This window comes from Periplaneta americana, chromosome 6 (assembly GCF_040183065.1).
Source record: "Periplaneta americana isolate PAMFEO1 chromosome 6, P.americana_PAMFEO1_priV1, whole genome shotgun sequence".
Classification (NCBI taxonomy): domain Eukaryota; kingdom Metazoa; phylum Arthropoda; class Insecta; order Blattodea; family Blattidae; genus Periplaneta; species Periplaneta americana.
Window position 1 is genome coordinate 124,998,033 of NC_091122.1, and position 11,140 is coordinate 125,009,172.

Below are 11,140 nucleotides of genomic sequence, written 5' to 3' on the forward strand. Positions count from 1 at the left end.
GCCTTTGAAAAACTTAATAATAACTGTGTGTTGTTGTTGTTGGTAGCTGGATAATTAATTCTTCTGCAAATAAAGATAAAAACATAACAGTTAGTGCATAGCTTTACAGTTATACAATAACATTCACTAAGACGTTATAAATTGTCACAATTTCCACTGCTCCTCCATTATAATCATGGAACAATATTGGACTGGTTGTCTGTCCATTGTCCCAGTGTGTGTGGTGTCTCGCAGTGGCCTCTGGGTATCTTGACCCAGTAAACTGGGGAGTCCTGCAGTGTGTGCGTGTTTTCAGTAGAGTTGTGGGTCTAGGCACAATAAATCTCAGGCTGCGGTGCCGAAATTAGTAAAAAAAAAAAAGTACCGTATCCGGCTATGCAGTTTTTAATTACACATCAAAAGTTGCAGATCTCTTTACACATAAGTCAATAATAACACGGAATTCGGGTTGCGCAACTTGAAAAAGAGCACGACTGCAAAAAAGTTATATTTAACGTTTACACATAACGTGCCATTTATGTAGCTTAACCTTCCTATACGCAGCTCCATTTTTCATAGTTCTTGGTAGCGTTGTGTCTGCTACGAAGGTTCTGCGAGTTGTATGGAAAAGACCAAGAATTGTATAACAAATTTTGTAGGAATTTCAGAGAACACTTTTGATTTACTTACTTACAAATGACCGCAGGTTCATTGCCGACCTCACATAATCCCGCCATCGGTCCCTATCCTGTGCAAGATTAATCCACTCTCTATCATCATATCCCACCTCCCTCAAATCCATTTTAATATTATCCTCCCATCTACGTCTCGGCCTCCCCAAAGATCTTTTTCTCGCCTCTCTCCCAACTACCACACTATATGCATTTCTGGATTCACCTGTACGTGTTACACGGAGTTCAAAGTTTGGATTTTGTTAGTCCTTTACATAGTAAGCATACTCTCAAAATTTGGTTTAAAAAATAGAAAACAATTGTCATTTTTAGTGGAGAGTGCCCTTTAGTACTCAATATTTACAATAAGGAAACACTTGTATGGTGTACATAGCACACAAATTGTTCAAAATAGCATTTTATTTATATATTTTAAGTTAAATAAATTACTTGTTATTCTGTGTGTTTACGCAACCTTGTATTTTGGGTCAGATAAATAAATCAAATTCAAAAGTTATCAAGAATAAAATTGTTACCGTAGTAATAATAGCCATATAGTGCTTCTGTATAAAACAAATGCAATATTTTTTTTTCTCCTCGCTGTTATTTATAGTCGCTTTAACGTCGTTGGTCATATCGCGAGTTAATCTTTCGGATGAAATCCGAAGGCCTGTGTACTATTGTTGAGTACTGGTTCTGTTGTGAACTAGATGGCGACTGTATATGTATTACTGATTTGTTATGAATATGATTTCGGTGATGAATGAGGCCGGTGATATTCAGGGATGTTGTGGCCCGAATTTCCTGGCATTTGCCTTACGTTTGAGGGAAAACCCTGAAAAACCTCAACCAGGAAATTCAACCCGGCCGGAAATCGAACCCTGGCCCTCTGCGTAAGAGACCAGGATGCTGCCGGTGATATTCAGGGACGTTGTGGCCCGAATTTCCTGGCATTTGCCTTACGTTTGAGGGAAAACCCTGAAAAACCTCAACCAGGAAATTCAACCCGGCCGGGAATAGAACCCTGGCCCTCTGCGTAAGAGACCAGGATGCTGACCCCTACACCACAGAACTGGTCAAATGCAATATTACATAGCGAAATAAAAAATATTATGGGCTGTCATTTAAACATGTTCTCTATGACGTCATAACTCGTACAAAAACACTCGCAAAAATATTTTATTAAAGTAAATGCAGGCTATATTCCTTTCTAAATATAAGGTTCGACATGTCTGGTCGTTTTGTCCAATCCACACATTCAATTTTATTGTATTATGCGTTACTTCTGAAAAAAAAAAACCTGTAGGCCTATATGTAGAGGCGCAGTCATTTAGGTTGAAGGCGATTATTAAGTGTAATTTTAAAATCATGTTTGTTGCGATGCATTTGAGACAGCCTGCCATGTGATAGAGAATGGTATCTATATTGGAGACGAAAACGTCAGAGAACACCGAAAGCAAACAAAATGAACAAGTAGACACAAAGAAACTGTTCTCTTTGATGTCGGTTGGAAACGAATTCAGTGCGAGGGCTTTACTAACAACTCGGTTAGCATCGCAATTTTTTATTACCAAGGGAAGAACACATAATCACCTACACAAGTCGGACACACATACTCGTCCTCTCTGTCCCTTCCTAAAGCAATAGTATGCAGAAAAATCTGGTTGTACGTAACTGAAGGGGAATGATTTAAATTATGCACAACTTAGAACATATAAATAAGGTTTAAATATAAGATAATTTAGAATAACTTTACTATACTATGAATCAGTTTAACAGACTATATATATATATATATATATATATATATATATATATATATAGAGACACACAATTTGAACTGGTAATGGAAATTAGGAGATAACGGCTGAACGGATTTTAATAAATGACCCCCTCATTTTTAAGTCTGGAACCCAAAGTTTTTCAGAAAAATGGTAGTTTTCAGTGAAATGTCAATTTTTCAACATAATTTTCCTATTTTCTAAAATCCATCTGTCGTCACTAATTGCATTTCAGAATAAAACAAAACACACTAAAACAATATTACACGAAGAATGCTGACAAATTTAGAGCTCAAATTAAATTGGTTATTAAAAACTTCAAGACTTGCTAAAAATAATTTATAGGTCTGATTCTGTGGTGTGTAATTTTCTGACTACAGCTGTGTATTGGATATTAAAAACTACAAAACTTGAGGTGGTTTGATGACATTATTACCATTAGAAATGAAAATATTATTATAGTTAATGTCATGCTGTGACTATTTTTCATTAATTATACATATTAATGCTATATTTATGATATGAAAGCGAAACGTTTTGGGGTTATATAAGTAGATGTAGAGAATATCTTACCATGTATTGTGGGTCCCTATCACCACGGCATGGCGCGTCCTCAGATTGCGGATAGAGGAGACGGCCTCCATATATGGATGGTAGCTGCGAATATATTGAATAAGCAGTCGTGGACAGCCGATAAGGGGTGGTCCTCCAGCTTGGGGGTTGGGCGAAGGGCCAACAACCCATCACCGTAAAAAACAGCTTGTTACGAAACCTAACAGTAAGCCTCGGAATGAGACTGATTTTTTGGCACGACCACAGCAAAGGAAAAAGGTTATAAGATTTGGTACATGGAACGTAACTAGTCTTTGTGCGAGATCGTGCGTATTTGCTTGTTTTCCGCACAGAACCAATACGCGGTAAGTGTGAAATACCACATTCAGTATTCCCAACGTAACACACACAATTTCCCTCTTCTTACCGCTTAAGCGCGACATTCATTTTACTGCTTTAGGCTTTTAACATATTATTTTTAGAGACGTTTAACATAGTAATAATTATAAATTGGAAACTTACCACTGCAATTTCACCTAAATTGCAGTGTTAATTATTGTTTTTAAATATTTGCGAAAATTAAGTAAAGTCTACTACTCCACGAAACTTATTGCATTCCTGATACAAGTAACATTAAGGAAGCCGTGAAAAAATCAACAAGATTCCAGATGCGGATGTTATTACTGCAATATGTTATATAAATAATATTGTTAAAATAGTAAAATGAAAAATAAATCATTACATAACCTTACCGTTTGTTTTAAGTTCGCATTTATAGACTGGGGGGAAAAAAAGACACGTATATCACGGCCTGCTGGAGTATAGTAAACACAGAAAACATTTTATAGCAACAATGTTGAAGAAAGATATTTTGGTGTTCCGAAGTTGCCGTCATTAAACAGAAACCAACATGGAGATTTCATTGCAACTAATTAGAAATTCCTCTTTCAGTTATGTAATAAACGATCTTCGCACAAAATAATGTACGATACACTAGCGGTATGTTTGTTTTCATGTTCTCGGAAATTAAAAAAGCTCAACTGCGTTTCGCTTTTTCAATCTTTTCCTCGACCATGAAAACGTCAACATACAGCTCTTGTAACGTATATTACTATTATAGAACAGGAGGGGTAACATTAGTAGCTAAAGAACTAGCTAGATATAGAATAGACTTCGTGGGAGTACAAGAGGTTAGGTTAGATGGGAATGGCAAATCACAAATAGGCGATTATTTACTGTATTATGGGGAAGGAAACGATAATCACCAATTAGGAACAGGATTCTTTGTACATAAAAGAATAAAATCAGCAGTAAAAAAGGTCGAATTTATCAGTGACAGATTTTCGTATTTAGTACTTAAGGGTAGGTGGTGCGATATCGTAGTTATAAATACTCACGGCCCTACAGAAGAGAAAGACGACCATATAAAGGATAGCTTCTATGAGGAATTAAAATGTATCTTAGTGAAACTTACAGCAGAGTCCGTATAGGCCAGTTTCTATCTGATGCTTTTCCAATTCACTGCGGGCTAAAGCAGGGAGATGCACTATCACCTTTACTTTTTAACTTCGCTCTAGAATATGCCATTAGGAAAGTTCAGGGTAATAGACAGGGTTTGGAGTTGAATGGGTTACATCAGCTTCTTGTCTATGCGGATGACATGAATACGCTAGGAGAAAATCCACAAACGATTAGGGAAAACGCGGAAATTCTAGTTGAAGCAAGTAAAGCGATAGGGTTGGAAGTAAATCCCGAAAAGACTAAGTATATGATTATGTCTCGTGACCAGAATATTGTGCGAAATGGAACTATAAAAATTGGAGATTTATCTTTCGAAGAGGTGGAAAAATTCAAATATCTTGGAGCAACAGTAACAGATATAAATGACACTCGGGAAGAAATTAAACGCAGAATAAATATGGGAAATGCGTGTTATTCGGTTGAGAAGCTTTTGTCATCTAGTCTTCTGTCAAAAAATCTGAAAGTTAGAATTTATAAAACAGTTATATTACCGGTTGTTCTGTATTGTTGTGAAACTTGGACTCTCACTTTGAGAGAGGAACAGAGATTAAGGGTGTTTGAGAATAAGGTTCTTAGGAAAATATTTGGGGCTAAGAGGGATGAAGTTACAGGAGAATGGAGAAAGTTACACAACGGAGAGCTTCACGCATTGTATTCTTCACCTGACATAATTAGGAACATAAAATCCAGACGTTTGAGATGGGCAGGGCATGTAGCACGTATGGGCGAATCAGAAATGCATATAGAGTGTTAGTTGGGAGGCCGGAGGGAAAAAGACCTTTGGGGAGGCCGAGACGTAGACGGGAGGATAATATTAAAATGGATTTGAGGGAGGTGGGATATGATGGTAGAGACTGGATTAATCTTGCTCAGGATAGGGACCAATGGCGGGTTTATGTGAGGGCGGCAATGAACCTCCGGGTTCCTTAAAAGCCAGTAAGTAAATAAGAGAATATCTTAAATTAGATCTTGATTTCTATAATTTATTGAGTGGCGGCTATATAGTATATGTTACTGAAAACTATAAAACTTACGCAAGATAATAATATTGTTATTAAAAATAAAATATTTTCATAGTTATTAATCAAGTGGGATTGAGCCTTTTTCATATATTTAATGGCGGTGTGGTGTAGATATTTATATGCATGATTCTCTTCACTATTAGCTCGAGAGAGCGCAATAATTAGAGTTCCTAAGGAAAGACCAAAAGATATTACTTACTGATAAAATAAGAGGCCTACAAGATTTTGTATTCTCCCGATCATTTCAGCATGATCTCTTAGCAGGATAAACTGATTCTACCGTCTACACTTCAAGGTAGTTCACGAAACATGCAGCAGCTATATCAAGATGCTATGTCTATTGTTCGAAAGCATAGCGAACCTGATATTTTTTTTAACTCTCACCTACAATCCACAATGACCTGAAACAACTACTGCTTTACTCCCACATGAAAACCGACTGATCGTCCTGACATTGGTACTTGCGTTTTCACGTTCAAACTAAAAAACAGAAGGTGTATACGTTCAAGAAAAAGTATTTGGCATGAAAAAAAACCATTCAGAGGGAGTATGTTTCATTATTATGGAAGCAAATGGCTTTCAGAATGTCTGGTACTCTTCATTGAAAATAAATCTGAAAAATGTTTATTTGAATGTCTAACGAACTTAGTTTGCAGCATTTGCTGCACAACCCACTAGTCTATATATATAATTTGAACTGGTAATGGAAATTACGGGAAAACGGCTGAACATATTTCAATAAACGACCCCTCATTTTGTAGTTTGGAACTCAAAGTTTTTCGGAAAAATAGTAGTTTTCAGTGAAATATGAATTTTTCAACAAAATTTGCCTATTTTCCAAAATCCATCTGTCGACAGTTTTGAGAACTAGCTAATTGCATTCACGGTCCACTTGATGCTCGCTTCGCTTCTCCTTCGAAGGGAACATCAAGTCGGCCGTGTTGCATTTCAGAATAAAACAAAACTACAGTGCATGAGGATTAAGTTGGCGTGATTTCTACTGTCCTTGTCTGAGGTCCTTGTCTACCGACTGCCACCAGATGTGACGGGCAAGCGGTTTCCTTTTGTACAATTCTTGGAATGCCCTTTCTCCTCCCTTCTCCCATCACACTTTTGCAAACCCAATTAGTGGATCTCTCAGTGGCGTCTCGGGGTTGTTCGAGTTCATTAGTTAGTAGTATCTTGTGAATAGTGAAGTGAGTTTGTATCTTTTTTTTATTGGGTTATTTTACGACGCTAAATCAACATCTCAGGTTATTTAGCGTCTGAATGAAATTAAAGTGATAATGCCGGTGAAATGAGTCCGGGGTCCACCACCGAAAGTTACCCAGCATTTGCTCGTATTGGGTTGAGGGAAAACCTCGAAAAAACCTCAACCAGGTAACTTGCCCCGACCGGGATTCGAACCCGGGCCACCTAGTTTCGCGGCCAGACGCGCTGACCGTTACTCCACAGGTGTGGACGAGTTTGTATCTTGTTGTACCAATTTAATATAATATAATATAATTCACAAATTAAAATGTTTTCGGAGATACATGGTTTCACTGTTACCTTAAATATTGTAATGAGTGTTGTGCTCTTGTATTTAATAATAATTGTAGGCAATATGGGAAAACGCGGGAAAGCCTTGAAGTCGGACGGTATGAACATGGTTATTAATGTACATAAATTCTTTACTGGAGAATATGAGGCACTGAAATGCGGAAAACAAACAATATCTGTGCTGATTTTTATCGAAAGTACTGCTGCAGCGACACACATATCATCTCGTGGTGTTAACAGGATTAAAATAGAAAAAAAAAAAACAAAAACAAAAACAAAAAAAAAAAAACCAAAAGGAAGCGCTAGAAAGCGGAAGCGGAAGTGGAAGTGTGCTGCGAACTCCAGGAAAGAAACGCCCGAACAGGACTCTTAAAAAACGTGTGTAACAGGTTAAAAATGAGCGCACTTGCAAAAGTGACGAAAGAAAATTGGAGGAAGGCCTGTGAACGCATAGAAAAAGTTGAAAAGTTTTATTGGGCGAAGGATGGACTTGTAAATGGAAATTTATTATTCGTTCGTAATCAATTTGGACGACACGGACACGGACGAACTTTCTGGCGGAGTGGAGTCAGAATTTGAAGAGGAAGAGAATGCCGCCACTGATAACTCGTGGTCGTTTGAAGGAGTGTCGACCATCATAAATGAGGGTAGAGAGAGATGGTGAGCATTCTCTCTCTTTCTAAAAGGGACTAGACAAGTAAATCCTCATGGACTACTACAGTAAACAATATTACACGAAGGCCATGATCTGCAAGAATGCTGACATATTTAAAGCTCAAGTTAAATTGGTTATTAAAAACTTACTTACTAAAAATAATTTACAGGTTCGATTCTGTGTTGTGTAATTTTCTGGGTACAGCTGTGTATTGGATATTAAAAACTGCAAAACTTGAGGTGGTCAGATGACATTATTACCATTAGAAATGAAATATTATTGTAGTTAATGCCATGATGTGATTATTTTTAATTAATTATACATATTAATGCTGTATTGATGATATGAAAGCGAAACGTTTTGGGGTTATTTAAGTAGATGTAGAGAATAACAAATTAGATTTTGATTTCTATATTTTACTGAGTGGCGGCTATATAGTATATATAGTATATGTTACTGAAAGCTATAAAACTTACATAAGATAATATTATCAAAAATGAAATATTTTTATAGTTATTAATCAAGTGGGGTTGGGTCTTTTTCATAAATTTAATGACAGTGTGGTGTAGATATTTATATGCGTGGTTCTCTTCAGTATTGGCTCGAGAGATAGTATCTTTCATTATTATGGAAGCAAATAACTTTCAGAATGTCTGGTATTCTTCATTGAAAATAAATCTGAAAAATGTTTATTTGAACATCTAATGAACTTAGTTTGCTATAATTTTAATAGAACAATAGAAAAAAAAATGGTAGGAAAATTAAAAGTTCACAATACTATAATTTTATACAACATATAAAAATATGGACATTGTGATAGTTATTTTCTTTACGGTCCGACAAGGTTTAATAAACTAGTGTGAGAAATGAAGCTTTGCCAAGTTAAGGGTTAAGGATTCTGTTGACTTGTCCAACTTTGTTTTAATCAATAGACAGTGACTAAAATTACAGGGTTTAATGTAAATACACTACAGAATATACAGGGTTTAATGTACCTGTACGTACTCTCCCTGGTAGAACTCTTGACTCAACCCGTTGCAGAAGATGCGACGAGCAAGAAACGCTTCCTCACGTCTTGGGTTTCTGCCATCATGGAGAATTGCTCCGAATCAACAGACATAATACGGTTCGTTCTCTCATCGCAGCTTCAATCTGTCAGAATGCTTCCTATGAGGTTTATGAGGAGGTTGGTTGCGTCTCTTCTGATGGCTCTACTAGACGGGCTGATATAATTGATCGGCAGAAGGATAAGGGTGTCATTCTTGATCTCACAATCCGTTTTGAGATGCATGAGCAACAGCCACAAGAGGTGTGTCGTGAAAAACAAGTCATATATGAGCCTTGTTGTCAGCATCTTGGAGCACAATACCACATTACACATTGGACAGTTTTTGGGCTCATGTTCGGTGCCCGTGGCACGATCCCACGTGAAACTTTAAATCAACTTAAACATTATAAAATTTCTGATGCAACGATTGATGCCATAGGATCTCACGTGTTACAATCACCATTAGCTATAATTAGTAATCATTTGTACCCAACAAAAGTTTTATTGTAAATGATTTCCTACGTTTTCTTATCTTAATATTTTTTCTTTTTCTTTCCAAGTGTCACAAAATTGTTTTGTTTACTTATTATTCTTTATGAATTGATTAGTAGGCCGATCTATCGAACCCTTATTTAGGGCGGCTTTTGTTTATACAAATTATCACTACAGTATATACATTTATTAGGCCTACAACATTGTTTCTTTAATCGCGAATTCACATTTTAAGATATCTTAATTACGAGTATTAAATTTTTATATTATTAATATTTATTAAGTATGGAATGAAGATAAATGCCAAAAAGACGAAGGCCATGGTCATACAAACAAAGTAAACTTGCGAATTCTAAATGAGGCAGTAGAGCAAGTGGACAGCTTCATATACTTGGGTGTACTATAAGCAGTAGGCCTAATAGGAGCTGCTGCCAAGAAGTCAATAGGAGGCTAGCAATGGCATAGGAAGCTCTTAATAGAAAAAGGAACATCTTCTGGGGACCACTGAAGTGCTGTTTGTGAAGTATAGGATTGTATGGGGCAGAAACATGGACATTACGACGAAGTGAAGAGAAGCGAAGCATTTTAAATATAGATATGGAGAAGGATGGAGCATGTGAAATGGACAGAATAAGAAACGAAGCTGTGTTGGAAAGAGTGGATGAAGAAAGGATGATGCTGAAACTGATCAGGAAGAGGAAAAGGAATTGGCTGGGTCACTGGTTGAGAAGAAACAACCTTCTGAAGGATGCACTGGAAGGAATGGTGAACGGGAGAAGAGTTCGGGGCAGAAGAAGATATCAGATGATAGGCGACATTAAGATATATGGATCATATGAGGAAACAAAAATGAAGGCAGAAAATAGGAAAAACTGAAGAGAGCTGGATTTGCAGTGAAAGACCTGCTCTTGGGCAGAACACTATGAATGAATTAATATTTATTAACTATAAAATAAAGATAAATGCCAATAAGACGAAGATCAGGTCATAGGAAGAAAAGTAAAGAAGGTAAACTTGCGAATTCGAAATGAGGTAGTAGAGCAAGTGGACAGCTTCATATACTTACTTACTTACTGGCTTTTAAGGAACTCGGAGGTTCATTGCCGCCCTCACATAAGCCCGCCATTGGTCCCTATCCTGAGCAAGATTAATCCAGTCTCTACCTTCATATCCCACCTCTCTCAAATCCATTTTAATATTATCCTCCCATCTACGTCTCGGCCTTCCCAAAGGTCTTTTCCCCTCTGGCCTCCCAACTAACACACTATATGCATTTCTGGATTCGCCCATACGTGCTACATGCCCTGCCCATCTCAAACGTCTGGATTTAATGTTCCTAATTGTATCAGGTGAAGGATGCAATGCGTGCAGCTCTGCGTTGTGTAACTTTCTCCATTCTCCTGTAACTTCATCCCTTTTAGCCCCAAATACTTTCCTAAGAACCTTATTTTCAAAAACCCTCAATCTCTGTTCCTCTCTCAAAGTGAGAGTCCAAGTTTCACAGCCATACAGAACATCCGGTAATATAACTGTTTTATAAATTCTAACTTTCAGGTTTTTTGACAGCAGACTAGATGACAAAAGCTTCTCAACCGAATAACAGGCATTTCCCATATTTATTCTGTGTTTAATTTCCTCCCGAGTGTCGTTTATATTTGTTACTGTTGCTCCAAGATATTTGAATTTTTCCACCTCTTCGAAAGATAAATCTCCAACTTTTATAGTTCCATTTCGTACAATATTCTGATCACGCGACATAATCATATACTTAGTCTTTTCGGGATTTACTTCCAACCCTATCTCTTTACTTGCTTCAAGTTGGGGTGTACTATAAGCAGTAATATGAGCTGCTGCCAAGAAGTCAATAGGAGGATAGC